The 16,996-nt window shown below is 47.5% G+C and overlaps 1 long non-coding RNA gene across 1 annotated transcript in view; it reads right to left on the bottom strand.

Annotated features, from left to right (window-relative positions):
• Positions 1-649: 649 nt before the first annotated feature.
• LOC140847260 (uncharacterized) overlaps positions 650-16,996 on the bottom strand; it is a 37,616-nt gene continuing 21,269 nt past the window's right edge. The window contains exon 3 of the long non-coding RNA XR_012127083.1: positions 650-704. This is a non-coding gene — a long non-coding RNA (uncharacterized lncRNA). The remainder of the gene's footprint in view (positions 705-16,996) is intronic.

Genomic DNA, 16,996 nt, shown 5'->3' with positions numbered 1-16,996 from the left:
ACAACCGACTATTTTCTTTAAACAAAAAAAATTAGAGTTTGCTCTTATCAGACCAGGATATAAAAGCAGTTTAATAACATGTGTTGAATGAATTATTTCCTTTTAAAATCTAAATAGAATTTGCACATTTCCTGCCTAAAATGCACCAAGGGTACCCCACGGCTCTCAGGTTAAAGTCCAAAGTTCCTGGTAGGCCACAGAAGCCCATCATGAGCTTGTTTCCACCCATACATCCAGCCCCACCTTCCCCAATACGCACCACGGCCAATTATTTGCAGTTCCCAGAGCGGGTCATGCCCCCTCTTGTTCCCAGCCCCTCACCCAGGCTCTCCCCTTTACCTCCCTCCCGAACTTTCCTCATCCTGTAAAATTGGGCTTCGACACTACTTTCCCCAGGAAGCATTCCCAGGCTCCAGACTGGGCAAGCGCTCCTTCTCTGGGGTGTGGTAGGACAAAGGAACGCTTCTATCGCCGCTCCAGGGAGGTGGTGCTGCCCACTAATTTATAAATATCACCTGAGCAGGAAAATTGTTTTTTGCCTCTCAAAGGTCTTATAGCATATGACACAACAGCAGGCACTCTGTAAATGTTGAATAAATGAACAGTTGAATAGTAGAGGAATGGATGAAACGTTGGTTGTACCTCTTACCGGTCTTGTGATACTGCGTAACTCTTGCACCTCCTGTGCGTCTCTGTTTCCTCATCTGAAAAATGGAAACAATAGCCTAAATGTCAATACTGAACAGTGAATGGTGACCCAGTCACACAACTGAAAATTACAATCAAAAAAATGCTTATCAAGACTACACAAATAACATGGAAACTGCATGTTAAAATGAAAAAAGAGTAATAGAAAAATAACCTAGACAGGGTGATTGCAACTATATACAAAGAACAACCACACACACACAAGATTGGAAAGACATGTACCAACATTTGCCCTTGGGTAGCTTGCCTGTGTGTGATTTCTCCTTCACTTTATATTCCTATACTTGGCACATTTACTTTAGAGAATGTACATGACTTTCATGATGAAATTAAACTTTATTACCAAAAAAAGAAAACAGGTTTCTAAGAAAAGAACCCTGAGTCCTCTTCCCGCAGCAATGAGTTGACTGCCCCCCAGCATTCTCAGGGAGGGAGCTTATACTGGCCGGCCCAGGTCTTCCCACCCCTTTATGGAAGCAGGTCCCCCGCCCCTCCACACCTCCTGCTGTGCTCACAGGCAGTGCGGGCACCCAGGCACAGGTGATGAGAATGCCCATGAATGAACACCATGCCTGGAAGGGACACAGTCTCTGGTCTGGTGATGATGAGAGGGGCAACACAGGCTTAGTTACCCCCTCTGACCTGTAAGCTCAACACAGGGAGGCGAGCGTCTTCTGAAACCCCGCTGTGTGAGAACACACCCAGAACGAGGTCTCTGGGGCTCCCCATTTTCAAGATGTCAACTTCTGCCCTTCCATCCCAGGAAGGGCACTCCATTCCATCTCATTTAGAGCTATTGAACTGCAAAATCAACGGTATTGTTCTGACACGTGCTGGAGTGGTTTCTGGGAAACACACGGTCTCATCTGCTGCTGGTAGAAGCAGAAAATGGTACAATCTGCCTGTTGAGTCATTTGGTAAGATGTATTTGACCCTGATTTCCACTTCTAAGCATTTATTCACGCATGTGGTGTGGCAAGAGATAAAACACAGAGAATGTTCATCAAACACTATTTATACTATTTAAAAATTGGAAACGATGTAAATTCCAAAATAGGGATTGATAAATTATGACAGACTCATTAAATGGGTTACCACACACCATTAAAATAACAGGGTAGGGGAATCGCTAATCACATGTAAACGTTTGTAGACTTTTGTTAAGAGCCCATCTACATGTGTGATGTTTTACAGTAGGTATAAATGTATCTGAAATGTATCTATAAGCATAGAAAAAAGGCTGATAGGATAAACAAAAAACTGCTAGTGGTTATTTCTAAGTAGTAAAATTTCAAATGGCTTTTCTTTTGGTTCATTTCTATTTTCCACATTTTCTGCAATTCGTTTCTATTGCTTCTATAACATGAAAAGATATCTTAGAAGAATTACATTTGTAACAATCTCACAATTCTCTTGAGCCACCTTACTTTCTAAGCCTTGTGTTGTAGCAATATTGGCCATCTTCTCATCATCTACTTAGTTCCACCTTCTTAAGGTTTAGGGGAAACATCTGATCATCCCCAGCTTCATCCACTCTGCGATAGCGTGAGAGCTTCCCAAAGATTTTAGTATTTTAGTCATTTCCCCTTTACCAACCAATTTCTCCTAAACTGGCTTAAGACCTAGAGTACAAGGACCTCATGTGTTACTCCCTATCCACTAGCAGATGAATTTAACAGTGGAGCAAGTTAAGAAAGTGTTGGGCGCTCAGTTTGTAGTGAATGGAATTTCTGGTTGGTTGGACATCACCAGCCCGGGCTGTCCCGTTCTCAGGCAGGCTGTCCACTGCACAAGGCCCCCATCCAAAGCAGCGAGATCAGGCCGAAACCCCAGCCTTGCTCTGCTCACTGGGCCACATGCCAGGGGCAAGACTGTGTCCTTAAGGCCGAGGGGCCCTCTGTAAAATTCACAAAGCAACCATCCATCCTTTTGCCAATCATGGCACCTACAGGCTGAGTCTCCCTAGAGGGGACGTTTTTTTCTAATTTGCACAAAAGCTCTGTGGGCTGGCAGTGGCCTTGTCCTAACAGTCTGCAATCAACCAATACCAATTTCCTCCACTGACTCAGGCTACTTCCACAAAGATATGAGATGTCTTCCTTTCTTCTGTAATCTTCTCAGATGCTCTCCCGCTTGCTTTTTCCCTGAGTTCCTCTGCCCTCTCCTGGAGCAGGCAACAGCCCTGCATTTCACCCCAAGGAGTGGCAGTGGGGTGTTGCACAGGTTCCCAGCTCTGGCTGCATGTTAAACTCCCGCAGGAAGATTTGGAAGTCCAGATACCTCAGCCGCACCTCAGACCAATTAAATCAGAATCCCCAGGGTGGGACCCTGTTGGGACTGAGAAGCACTGGCTTTACTGGAACTTTGAAGTTAGGGGGAAAAAAGTGTGGGTCGAAGACTCAGTTCCTCTGCCTATCACCACACTACCTTAGACAAGTTACTTTACTTTTCTCCAGCCCAGTTCTTCAACTACGAAACCACCAGATCAGTGTTTCCCAGCCAAAATTATACTGTGAACTGGTAAAGCCTGTAAATGTTCTACCACCGATCCCAGAATGAGTCAGGAAAGAGACACAGCCAGGGGACTAAGAAAGGGGAGGGGGCAGGGCGCAGACAGGAGGCGCTGAAGGTCACAAAATAGTGGTTGAGAATTACAGGTGGCGAGGCTCCCTGAGATTCCTCTCGTCTCTTAAGGTTGGTATTCCATACACGTGTGCAAAGCTGGCAGGAAGATAAACCTGTGCTTCCGCCTGGCTCAGAGGGGCCTGTGAATCGCCGAACTATGATACCATTTATTTTTTCCCAGATTCAGGTCATCAGGCTAAGAAGGTGCTGTGATCACCACACCCTCCTCCCACCATCTTGAGTCTTTGCTCTCCCTGGATTAGGCAAAACCTTTTAGATTTTTACCAGGCATTTCCAACCAGGTTTCTCCACTGAGATCAAAAAAAGGGACAGTCACCTGGCCAGAAAAGTAAAAACGCTTCAAGGATTTCTATCAAATCTCATGTATGTTCTCACTTTTTCAGCTTGTGAAAGAAACCACATATACTTTCCTCCACATGGAGCAGCTGTCCTCCAGGGATCTGATGCATGGAGAGAATGCTGGGTGAAGCCCAAAATGACTTGAGGTCAAGCCGGAGCTCCCCCACTTCCTAACTGCTTGAAGCAGCACACCTTCCCAGACCCCATCTGTAAAATGGGGGTGATAATATCTCTTCTACTCTCCTCACAAGGTTTTGTGAGTAACAGTTGATAAAATGCAACTGAGAACAATTAATAAACTATTATTTTAGCAAAGTCTCTCATTGGGTCTGCCTAGCCTACAGGCTCCCCCCCTCAGACTCTGTGGTTCACTGGGTGCACAGGATTCCCACGCCCCGCTTAGTGGATGTGGGGTGGTCAAATGACGTCAGATGACCAGTACAGCTTTTGCTGGTTCTATTGAGAAGGAGGATTTCTCTCTCTGCTAAGAGCCATCTTGTCCCCACAGGGAAAGAGGCATTCCAACATATTAAAGAAACAGAACAAAATATATTTAAGAACAAATTTCCAGTGATGTCATCGGAGCACCTGCATGAACTCATTCACTCACTCTTCCATTTGACAACTGGCTACTCTGTCCCTCCTACATTCCACGCCCATTTCTGGATGCTTGGTGCTTGGCATTTGGTAATGAACAAAAGAAAGACCCTCTCCCTCCTGCATCTTGCATTTCAGTGAGACCTCCAGGCAATGTAACTACCAAGTAGGTGCCTCATGTAATTGCCATATCAGCATAAGTGTTATGAAGATAAATTCAAGCAGGGTAAGAGGGTGAGGACTGAAGAGGGGGGGTTAGCTAGACAGGGTGACTGAATCCGATCCTCCGCTGGCCTTCCAATCTCCATGAGCCAATAAGGCCTCATTGTCCTAAGCCAACGTGAACTGTTGCTATCAGCTGCCACCAAGATGCCTGAGGAATACAGCTTCACAAAGGTAAGGAGTGGTAATAATGTGGATGCCGATTATTACAAAAGCAGCACAAAGCCTCTTGAGAAGGAACTGGATCTCAAGCCTGGGAATCCACGTTTAAGACACACGTATGCCAATAGAACAGCCCAAGGAAAGGAAGTTATCAATATATTTCCAAAGTATTCTCCATGGAATTAACACATGGAAGGGTCATTCTTGTGGATTTGTTAATTGCATCAGTTCATTTGAAAGGCAGAAATTTAACTTTAAAAAAATGTGTTTAGAAAGATGGAAATGTTGATCAAGTCAAACAAATCATGAGGTTGGTTGTCCATGGCCAGTGGGCTGTGGTAGTACTGCCAGGACTAACACCTACCGCTTATGTGGATTTAAGGGAGATTCTAAAAGCTTTAGGAATAATGCAATTAAAGAGCACCCCAATCCACGGGCTTCCTGCAATTCTTAGAGTGTTAGAGGCTGGCGGCCACCAACCCTGGCCTCGCACAGCCAGTCATCAAGAGTTAGAGGGCAAATACCCAACAATATCACCATTCCCACAGACGTTTTCTGAGTTTGGGTATTTCAACTTCAAATTTCCAACATCCAGGACATTTTTAAATGCTTTATAACTCACCCCCATGCTCCCTCTTACCCTCTCACACCCACATACAATTCCTAGAATTCTGGTTTGATTACTAGCATTGAAGGGTGCCCCAACCATGAGAGCTCCCCGGCTAGAGCTCAGAAGGACACTGGAACATCCTCTGTCATTTTGATGCATGGGATGTACGACCATGTAAAGAAAAACATGAAACTGAAATGTCTCTCAGTGTCCTCCTGAGCCACCACACCCACACTGTGAATAATATTCGCCTTATTCAGATTAGGATGTGAACGAGCCAAGATGAGCCTACTCAGAATACAAAGCAAGTGCTTCAAGCCTTCCTGTATCTGCTGCAATTTTCTGTTTCTCTTCCACAAAATGCAACGATTGCTGAGACACTGCATCACCTGCTGGGGAAAGGTGATGATCGCCGAACTAGACAGCATGAGGACTCTTTCCAGAATGTCAAGCGGGCATTGTCTTTGTAGCTGGGCTGGTTTAAAATGCTGCCCACCAGGGCTGAAATGAGATCTGGAAAGGCAGTATTCTGTCAGGAGTGCTAGGATTATGGTTTCAGCCCCCTTTTCGCACCAGAATCTTGACTCCAAGAAATATTTAAGATCTACCAGATAAACATATATCTCAACATGTCCCTAAAAATGTTGGAACACCGGATGTTAGATGAGGAAAGAGTTCTGTGGTCAAGTTTGAGAAACTTTAAAGTTTTTTTTTTTTTAAAGTCGTTTAAATGAGAATGCTCATTGGTTAAGCAGAGCCTTTGAAATGATACACTTTATGAATATCTCAGAGTGAGGTATGCCAAGGCTACCACATTTATTTTATCACAAACATTTTTTAGATGGGAACACCTATTAACCACCCCCCGCCACCCCAGAGCACAATTTGGGACAAACTGAAGTATAACAACATTCAGTGGAATTCTTTATCCCCAGACATTAGGAGTTCAACACAAAGGAGTAAATGAGGATTTCTGAACTCACATACTATGGAAAGAGATGAAAAGAGATTATAATCTGGATTTAATTTACATATAATTAAATCCAAAAAACTACAGCTTAAATATTAAAAGTTCCCTACTATGAATTTTCCAGGTTACAAATTTTCATAGATACGAAGATCACATCAACTCAGCCTCCCACCAACAGATGGCAATAATTGCAATGCAAGGTCTTCCCATTCTGGACCATAGAGTCCTTTGTTAATAAGTGGCAATTTTAATGCAGTTCTGCTTAGCTTTGAGGTGTTTTGCAAACATGATTAATCCCGTGGTGCCCAGCAAGCACAAAAGCAGCAAGTGTTTTAATGTGCCTGAAATAAAAAAGTGAGCAATTGTAATGGAATTGAACACAATGATAAAAGATTGAAAGTGCTGAGAAAAATTATGACAGTTGCACTTGTGTGCTACGATGCATTCCCAAGGGAGGCATGGCTCTGAGGGGCAGAATACTTAGCAAACTGCTACCCTCTGTGATAATCGGTGAGAGGAGGAACCTGAGAGCAGGGACTACAGGGTGAGCATCACACGAGCTGCGCATGAGCCAGACCGTCATCCAGGAGAAAACCGGGACTGCGCTCAGGGACCTAAAGACGGAGTACCAGCGAGTGTGTGAAGTGCAAATTCCCTCGCTCAGCATGTATTTTAACGCGAGCCTACCATGAGCCAAACATTGCTGGCTCCTGGGAACAGGTCAGTGACTATAACATGTCTCTCTTGAGAAACTTACAGTCTATGAGGAGGTGGGGGGAGGAACAGGCAATAAATTCACAAAAACAAAGGTGTAAATGTTGGTAAGTGCTATGAAAGAAACAAAACAGGGCAGTGATAGAAAGCAGGAGAAGCAAAGGTGAGGTGGGTGGTGGTACAGACACGGTCCTTGGTTGACAACTAAGGGGGCGGTTAAGACTTCCAGGCCCAACACATCGCACAGCACAAGCGGGGTGGGGAGGCGGAAAGCGCAGCTGTTGTGGCGGCTGAGACGCTCCACAGGATGCAGGCGGTGGCAAGAGTTACCCAGCTCCCAGACTTCCCGAGTGCACTGAACCGATCTACTTCGGAGAGAAGGTGACCCATAGAAATGCTTACGAGCATAAAGCACAGGAAGCTCAGAGATGTGCCCACAGGCACCCAGCTAGCTGGAGGGGGCAGGAATGAAGACCCATGGGTCCCAGCCAAGAGCAGCAGCTGCGGCTGCATTCTGCACAATGCCTCTCCTGCAACAGGGGCTGACACACCCACCTGTGATCACAGTGTCCCCAAACTCCCTCATGCCACATGGGGTCCCTCCCGGGGGGAACCTGCCAATTCACAGTCACCTAGCAGACAGGCAAACTAGAACACGGTAGAGGTCAGAAAAGACTGGCCCACTCTTGTCTGCCTTCTGACAAGTTCAGCATACTCCCCAAGACCCTCCTTCATCCCTCTAAATCCTGAGAAATGACAAAGAAAGGTAGCCACTGAGGTGGGAAAAGGGAAGTCACCTGCCACGTGATGTTGTAGGCTTGCCCCACTGATACGCACCTGTGGCCTGTGCCAGACCCAGAGGGCTAGTGTCAGTTCAGCAAGGACCTAGGCACATCAGGTGAGCCTCAGCCTGTGATGGCAAATACGAAACAGCAAAACCTCCCCACCCCCACCCCCACCGTGTCATGGTGGGAATTAAATGAAACAAAGATGTGCTCCTGAGTATGACCATCACGTGTGTGATTATCGCAACCAGCTCCTTAGACAAGCCTTACATGGTTTATAAACTAAACACATTTGCTTTTTTTTTTCCTCAACACTGTTTGATCTCCTTCCTCTGCCCATGACTGAGTAGATAACATTTTGGGGGACTTTTTTCTTTTTGAGGTATTAACAGGCTTTCCATGGAGGAAAAGTCTAGAGGAGCCTGAGAGAGCATCTCCCCCCGTATCTGATCTGAATGGCCCCCTGGCCGGTTCATCTACGATGTCACAAGTGGCAGGATTTCCTTTTTTAAGGCTGAATAATATTTCATTGCACATACATACTAGATTTTCTTTAGTCATTTTTTGATGAACATTTAGGTTGTTTCTATATCTTGGCTGTTGTGGCTAATGTGATAGTAGACACGGAAGTTCAGGTATCTCTTTGAGAACTTGGTTTAATTATTTTGGATAAGTTGCCCAAAGCAGAATTATTGGATCATATGGTATTTCTATTTTTAATCGTTTGAGGAAGTTCCATACCATTTTCCACAGCAGGAATGCCATTTTACACTTCCATCAACAATGTACAAAGTTTCCAATTTCTCCACATCCTCACCAACACTTTTTATTTTTATAATAGCCATCCTAATAGGTGAGAGCCGATATCATCTCACTGTGGTTTTGATTTATATGGTGAGTGATATTAAGCATCTTTTCATATACCTGTTGGCCATTTGTGTCTTTTTGGAGAAGGGTCTACTCAAGTCCTTTGCCTATTTTTAATCCGGTTATTTGTTACTTGGTTTTTGCTGAGTTGTAGGAGTCTGGAGGAGCTTTGTGGTGCTGCCCAACTACTTTGGGGACCCCTCTGTGTGGTGTCTCTGTGCAAGGAGAAGTGCTCTCAAGTGCCTGTACCCTTCCAGGGCCCACATCCAGTGGCACAACCCATGCAACTTCTGTTACAGATGGGCTCCAACCCCATCACCCTGTGCTGGGGCTGAACTCAACTGCAATAGGGAAGAGCAGGCCCCTCCCACCTTAGCCTGCTTCCAAGTCTGACCAGAGAGGTCGTTCCAGCCAGTACCAGCCTTTAGGTGCTTTTAGGCAAGAGTCCTACTCAACCTCTCTGCCTCGCCAACTGGAGGATGCAAACCGTGTTCTCCCAGCCAAGCTCTCGCCTCCCTGTGCTTGACATCCTGGGTCCACAGGGCTCCTTCCCTCAACTACAGAGGGGCACCCCTCTGCTCCCCTGGTTCATACCTTGTCCCATCAGTACCAAGCAGATTTCCTAGGCGGCCACCATATTAACCCACCTTTAATTGGGGCTGGGGTTTTGCACACAGCCCCCCCGTGCTAAGAGCCTAAGGAAGCTACAAGCTTGCCAAGGAAGTCTGTCCTGCCCACCACTCTGCATGTCTGGGAGCATCCCCCCAGCTAGAACCTGCGGAACAAGCTCTGTGGGCTTGGGGAGACAGAGCCGGGCTTCTCCTCCGCCAGCACGTGCTCAGTGCCTCAGAGCAGAGGCAGCCCCCGGGCTTGCACACGTGGGGACCCGAGGACCAGGGCAGCTCCTGCGGGAAACGGCCGAGGCCGGGGGCTCAGGGCACTGGGAAGTCAGGGGCAGAGGCCCGCAGGGAGCTCCGTGAGGCCCCTCTGCCCCTGCACACCCGCTGATCCTCACAAACGGGCATGCACTTTCCTCTGCAAAGCAGGGAATGGGGACTCAAGTGACAGTAGATGATAAACAACAATAGTGGTGACAGCAGCCACAGTTCGCTAAACTCTTATCGTGAGTCAGAACAGGTCTAGATCACACGTACTGTCTCATTAAGTCTTCACAACACTCAGGTGGTCTGGCTGGTAGAATAATGGTCCCAAATGATGTTCACATCCTGGTCCCCAGAATTTCTTGTATGTTACATAACAGGCAAGGGGGAATGAAGATTGCAGACAGCATTAAGTTTGCTCATTAGCTGACCTTGAAATAGAGAAATCACCTGGATTGCCTGGGTCTGGATGGGCGCAATGCAATCACAAGGGTCATTAAATGGGGCAGAGGCGGGGAGAAGGGCAAACATCAGAGTGATGACCTGTGGGAAAGGTTCAACCAGCTCTTGCTGACTTTGAGGGGAGCGGGGGCCACAAGCCAAGGAAGGTGCAAAAGAAACAGGCAAGGAAACAGTTTCTCCCCAGAGCCCCCAGAGGGAGCCCAGCCCCACTGACACCCACATTTTAATTGCGTGAGATCCCTTTTGGACTTCCAGTCTCCAGAACTGCAAGAAAATAAATCTGTCTTGTTTTAAGCCGTTCCATTTGTGGTGGCTTGTTGTAGCAGCAATGGGAAACTAATACGAATGAGTATTCTTATCAAATGAAAAAACTAAGGCTCAGAGAGATTAAGCGACTTGCCTAAAATCACACAGCTTAGAAGGGGAGCATAGAATTGGAATTTGGACCTGGGGCTTTATGCCTCATTGCTATTTGATGTTATCTGGCATCCTTCTACTGCACATCTCCCATCTCAAGGAGTCTTCCCAACAAGCCCATGAAGTTGATATCACTGACCACTTTGCAGACGTGGAAGCTGCAGACTCTGAGAGGTGAAGGGACTCAGTAAGGCCTCACAGCCAGGCCCTGGGAGGAAGGGAAGGCCCTGCCTGTTGGCTTGGAGTTACTTTCATCAGCACCTCCTTGACACTCTCCTCAAACCTAGCCACTTCCCTCACCCACTGGGTCCTAATCACGGCAAAGAGAAGCAGGGAGAGGAGTGGAATGCCCATCTCATACGACATGAAAACTCAAAGGAATGCTCAAAATAGAAGATCCTTGGAAAAACCCAGTATCAGGCCAGCCTGGAGAGAGAATGAAAGGAGAGCACAAAGCCAACAGTCCTGCAGATGACGGACAGGTCAAGCAGGTGAAGATGGAAAAGGTCTAACAGTCACCCAGCCATAGAAGTTCAAGGAGCTCCTGCATATTTTGGAGGGCAGGGCGTCCTCTCCGGTGAAATACTTGCTTTCACTCCATTTGGATAGAGCGCCTACATCAGGCCTATTTTGGGGTGAATATGAGGGGGAATGGTTTGCCACCTTTTTCTGCTCAGAAAACTTAGAAACATCAGGAGGATCAGTCGCTTGGAAGCCAGGTAGAATGGGCACAAGACTGAGGGGAGCAAAGAGCCAGCACTGAGGCAGTGCCCGTGGCCCGGCTGGGGCCCAGGTGAGACAGGGACGGTGGGTGTAGTCAGAGTAGGGTGAGGGCCTCTGGGAAAAGCAGGGCAGAACATTTACAGTGAGAGCAATGTAACAATGGGCAAAGAAGTCCCCATTGAAACTGTTAAGCATCATGCAAAGTCAAGGTCACACTAATTCTCTAGGGTAAAGATATAGACATCTTCAGTGAGATCAGTTCAAGGTCAAAAAGCCAGGAGCAACTTGACCTGGAATGTTTGAGTGTTCTGCAGGGGTGTCAGCATAACCCGTGACCCCAGTCAGCCCTGGCAATCAGACTGTGACCCAGCCCACCTTGAGGACAGGGCAGGTGATGCAAGTCCACACCCCTAAGTTTTTTTCATGTTCTCGAAAAATCCTCAACTGCTTATAAAACCCCTTAGACAACGCGCCACTACAGGCTCTCTTATCCCTTTCCTGACGTGAGCCAGGAGCTCTGTCCTTTCACTGTATCTCTAAATAAAAGCCTGTACCTTGCTCTCCTGCCTTGACTGTTTGTGAAGCTCATTCTTCGGCTTCGTGAACAAGAACCCCGGCATTAAAGGGACATTTTGCCTTCCAACAAGGAGGGCATGGTCAGGGCTGGCAGGAGAAGGCAGCATTTAAGGGCTGAGGGATCAAGAGGAAGGAAGAAGAATTTGCTGAATGAGCAAAGGCCTTTGGGAGGAAAACAAGAGAAGAGAACCAGCAAGGGCCAGGAAGGCTGCTAAGGAACCTGTCCAGCGGGGAGGGGTATCCCCTGGAGAACCTCCCCGGCCACAAGGCCAGGAGAGGCGCCCCAGGCTGAGAGAACACCAGCTGGGAAGGGCAGGCCGGAGGGGCAGGTAGCTGTCAAGGACATGGCTGCAGGAGCCCCAGAGGAGCAGCTGAGGAGCCCAGTTGCTGAAGTAACGGCAGAAGGAAAAAAATGCTATTTAACCAGATGGTGGGAAAACCTCTTAGGGAAGAAATTGTCTTTGTGAAAATAGCAGTTTCTTGCGTAGTACAACGTGGGATCCTGGAGAACTGGGCTGGAAGGAACCAACAGAGAGCTAAGCTTTTCGGCAAACTGATTAAATGCATGGGAATTTAGATATAAAGAAAAGGAAGGAAGGAGGGAGGAGCCGAGAAACATCCCTGGGGGCTTGAGTTGCTAGAGGGACAGAGACAGAAATATTCAGCTTTAAATGACCTGTTTGCGGTTCTGTGATGTTCCTCTCCGCAGCGAGTCCTCAAATCACAAGGACAAATCCATTATGCACACAACTAGCTCCTGGGGACTGTACCTGGGAAGTATGAAAGAGCAAAAAGGTGGATCAAGAAGAGCCTGTTTCCTTATCAGGATGTGAACGAGGGGAAAGTGAAAGTCCAGGACAGTACACAGCCCAACAAGAATGATCAAATCCCCCAGCTCAGAGCCACTGGTGACTAGGAGTGCCTTTGAAATTTACAAAAATCAAGCGAAGGATCTCGAGGTGAGCTCCGTGAGGGCAGGGTCTGGCATATAGTAGGTGCTTAATAAGTGTTTGGTAGGTGGGGGAGTGCATGATTACCCCCTTGAAGTCCTGAACAGAGGAAGCATTTTCCTGTGGACCCCGGTGGGCAGAAAAATGGGGAGCTGGTACCAGCAGGGGTGGCCCAGGGCCAAAGATCTCCCTCCTCTAAATGCCCATGACCTCCCAGCCTCCTCCCTCCCTTAACCTAAGACTGTGCTGGAAAGGGGGAAGATGCCTCCTAATGGGAAAGAGGAGACACAGTAAGGAGGAGCTCTGGCAGCACAGGTGGGTCCAAGGAAGGAAAGCACATCTCCCCGGGGCTCCGGAGGCCGGGTGGGGGCAGATGACGCCATTTGTGCGGGAGGCTGCCGCCGCCCCAGCCCTCCGCTGCTCTCCCATTCTGCATCCCTGCCCCCTGTCCGCCACCTCCTCAGAGCCAGTGACTAACTGCACCGCATTTCCCTTTGACTTGCGTCACCCAGCAGAGTGTGTGGTTGTTTTTTACAGCTTATTCTTTCAGGGATTCTAAGTGACATTTTTTTAAGCGCCCTTCCTCTGTCTCGGAGCAGCACACCCTCCCCTCCTCTCTCTCCCTCGCTCATTTTCCTCTTCCAAGGGGGCTGCTGATGACACAGGAAGGGCTCCGAAGGCAGAAGCACAAAGGCAGCAGAAAGCCTGCCCCGCTCCCTGCACCCTGGGAGACCCCGGCAGGGCCCAGCCCCTCAGGAGGTGACCCCAGGCCTGCATGAGAAGACACACTGCCAGCAGCCTGGAAGCCACACCTGGCCTCGCACTGCCCCCCTTCCTCCCTCTCTCCTTGCTTCCTTCCTTCATTTTACTTCCTTACATCTGTGAACATTTTCTGACCACCAGCCAAGTGCCAGCCCCAAGTATAGGGTGACTGGCAAGGCAAACACAACTTCTGTTCTCAAGGTGATGGGCAGAAGGGAGGTCCACTGTCATCCATCAGCAAACTGGCCATGATGATGCAGTGGGTATATGCTGCCACCTGGAAGGCTCTAGGGGCTCTCACACTGCACTGAGTAGGCACCAAAGCTCACCTCCTTGAGGGGGAGTGGGGAATGATCATGGAAGGCTTCTAGGAGGTGCTGTTACAAAATGATGAGATGTTGTAGAAAGGGGGGCAGGGAATGGGCAGAAATAAAACCCAAAACACCATCATGGTTATAATAGATAAAGCAAAGGAGAGAGATGGACACTCAGTGTGAGCCACTGGACACCCATCTGAGGGCCTCGACTTTCCTCCTTCATAAAAAGGAGCTGGGCCAGATCACCTCTAAAATTCTCTCAAGCTCTGAAACTCTTAGGGTCTTCCATCATCAAAAGAAAAAAAAAGGCAAATACAGCCCTGTGCAGGAGAGCTGTAGAGTGACAGCAGCCACTGTTTTAAAATCTGAGGACCTGTTTTCAAATCCATGCCACTTGTTAATTGTGGGACCTTTGGCAAGGCAGAGAAGCTACTTGAGCCTCAGTCTTCTCAATCCATAAAGTGGGGGTGAGAGTGTTACCTAGTTCACAAGATTATTAGAATAATCCTGCAGAATGATAAGTATTTGCAAGTATGTACACCTAGTACAAGAGTGACTAAGTCTGAGCTACCACTGCCAGGGTGGGTCTCTTGGCCCAAAAAGAATGCTAAGGTTGTAGAGGTCTCTTTGTAGTTTGAGTTTCAAGCAGGGACTCTTCCCTTCAAAAGAAGGGGATGCTTAAAACTCCCAATTCCTGTAGTTGGAGAACACAGGAACACAACCACCAATAAAACATTGCTGACCCCAAAGGGCTGTTTCAAGCCACCAATTAGGACAAGCAACACTAATACCACAAGACCCTCCCCAGATTACCAAGGAGCTCCCACTCACAGGGACTCAAAGCAAGAAGCAGGCATCTCACAAAGAGTGGACAGCAGAGACAGGCATATTGGAGGGGCATTCAGACCAAAACCCACCACCAATCTCAAATCCACTCAACTAAGAGGCCTCGCCTGCTCGCTAGGGAGGACAACAGAGAGACTGACATCAGGGCAACCCATGTTGTCTCTGCTTATGGGATCGCTGGTCACAAGAGTGAACCTTCCCAAGAAATACCCTGGACAGCAGGAGTCTCCAGTTAAAGATGAGCTCTTATTCCATGTGCACACCTGGGCTAGTGTGCCCTTTCTGACAATCAGTCACAATTCCGGGGCCAAGAGGCAGCATAACCAGGCAAGCCACTCCCTTCCAGAATTCTGTCTGGCATGCGCTGCTCTTACAAAATATCTAGGATAGCATTCGGCACACTATGACTACCCCAAAATGTTGTTTGTGTCTATTATTTGCAAGATGATTTTTTACCCATTTTCTCCCTTAATCTTTACAATAACCCTGTGGGGAAGTTGATATAACAATACCCATTGTGGGAGCCAGTAGCACTGTTCACCAAACATTCCCAGCTTTCCCTCTTTCTGGCACACGGTAAGATGGTTTTCCCTACACCCTTGGAGTTGGAGGTGGCCGTATGACTTACTCTGAGCAATGAAATGTCAGCAGAATGATGCATTTAACTTCCAGATGAAAGCTGTAAGAATCAATGGACCTTCACTTGCCCCAACTCTCCCTGTCACATTGCCACCAAAATTGGCAGCATTTTTTAATGGTAATTATCTTGTCAACCTGACAATGTGTTGCAGAGCCCTCAGCAGATCCAAGATGGACTTGAAAAGCGAATAAGAAATGCATCTTTGCTGTGTTAAGCAACTAAGATTTGGGGATTATTTGTTACTGCCACATGAGCCTACACTGACTGATACACTCATGTCACAGATAAGAACACCAAAGCTAAGAAAGGTTAAGTGAACTAACTTGCCTTAAGTAACACAGCAAGATAATGGCAAAACCAGGACTCAAAGGTGTTCTCACTGACACTAAGTTCAATATTGCAAAACTACCCTGAATCTTTTTGCCCCTTTGGAAATGGAATTACACTTCTTTTGTCTTTGTCATCAGTCCTGGGATCTTGGCTTCTGACAGGAAAGAAGAAAAGTCAGTTTATGACTATTTTCACTGAATTAAAACTTCTAAGAGACTTGGAATTTCTCAATTGTAGTCGGCGGTCTTGCCGTCAGTAAGCACGTAAGGTCCTCTTCTCAGCTTCAGTTCCTTCCTAATGGCAGAACCGAGAAGGTGGCTTCTCTGTTAGTGAGGTCACCAGCCCCTTTTACTTACCTACTACGGGCTCTGAGAGGAGAGAAACGCAGGCATGCTGCAAGAACCAAGAGGTGGCTTAGTGGCCGAAAGTCCTGCCCGCACACAATCACATCCACCGTAGCCCCCGGGCCAGACTACCAGGTGGCTCCAGGAAGCCTGAGCATATTGTGAGTGGAGCTCAGACAAGAAGTTGACTCAGGCCTTACAAGCACTACCATGTCCAGCACAGACTGTTCCTCTAAGAGGAATAGATCCAGCTCCATCACTTGGAGGTAAAAATAACCTAAAGTCACTGCTCTTAGTTTTGGCCGCTGGTCCAAGGCTTTTAATGGAGGACCTGGGTGCACCCCACAGCCGATCTCACCTCTGCCCAGGCCTGTATAACAGCCTCCCGGGCAGCCCATCAGACCTGAGGCCACTCAAATATCCTTCACAGGTGTCTGAGCTCACTCAGCCCACCTCGGGATGGGTGGGGTCTTCTGCTTCACGGTGTCTCAGGTCCCCAAAAGTAGCACAGGGATGGCCAGGACAGGAAGGGTCAGTGTAAACCGAGCATTCACCGGGTGCCAGGCATTGTCCCAGCCATTTTCTATATTAAATCATTTAGACTTCACAGTCTCCCTGCTGAACAATGCTGTTTTCTTCCTTCTGCAGATAAGGAAACTGAGGCTCAGGAGGTAAGCAACTTAGCACAGTACCTGCCAAATACTGAGTACTTACATTAATAATAATTCTTATTTTTATTGCTGTCATCAGCATCATCCTCATTTGGAAGAGCCAGACTTCAAGGAGTTCCTTCAAGTCTCCAAATCCCTTCTTTTAGACAGCAGCAAACTCTTTAAATCAACATTTCTCAAACTTTGATGCAAATCAGAATTACTTCAGGAGTTCTTAAAAAAAAAAATGCATATGCCTGGGTTCTACCTCAGTCCAACTAAGAAAGATGCTACAGGTTTGGGGTCCAGACTGTGGCATTTCATCTTGCACCCCAGGCAATTGTAACAGACGTCCTAAATTAGAGAACCACTGACCCAGATGGAAGAAAGTTTTACGGCCATCCAGCTACTCACACATACCTCTGTACTCTATTACTCTTCTGTGCACTGGGACAGGGTTTCTAAAGTCTGATTTCTC

This window comes from Manis javanica, chromosome 18, assembly GCF_040802235.1.
Source record: "Manis javanica isolate MJ-LG chromosome 18, MJ_LKY, whole genome shotgun sequence".
Lineage (NCBI taxonomy): Eukaryota > Metazoa > Chordata > Mammalia > Pholidota > Manidae > Manis > Manis javanica.
Note: the sequence above shows the minus strand (reverse complement) of the source record. Positions and strands in the feature narration are given on the sequence as shown.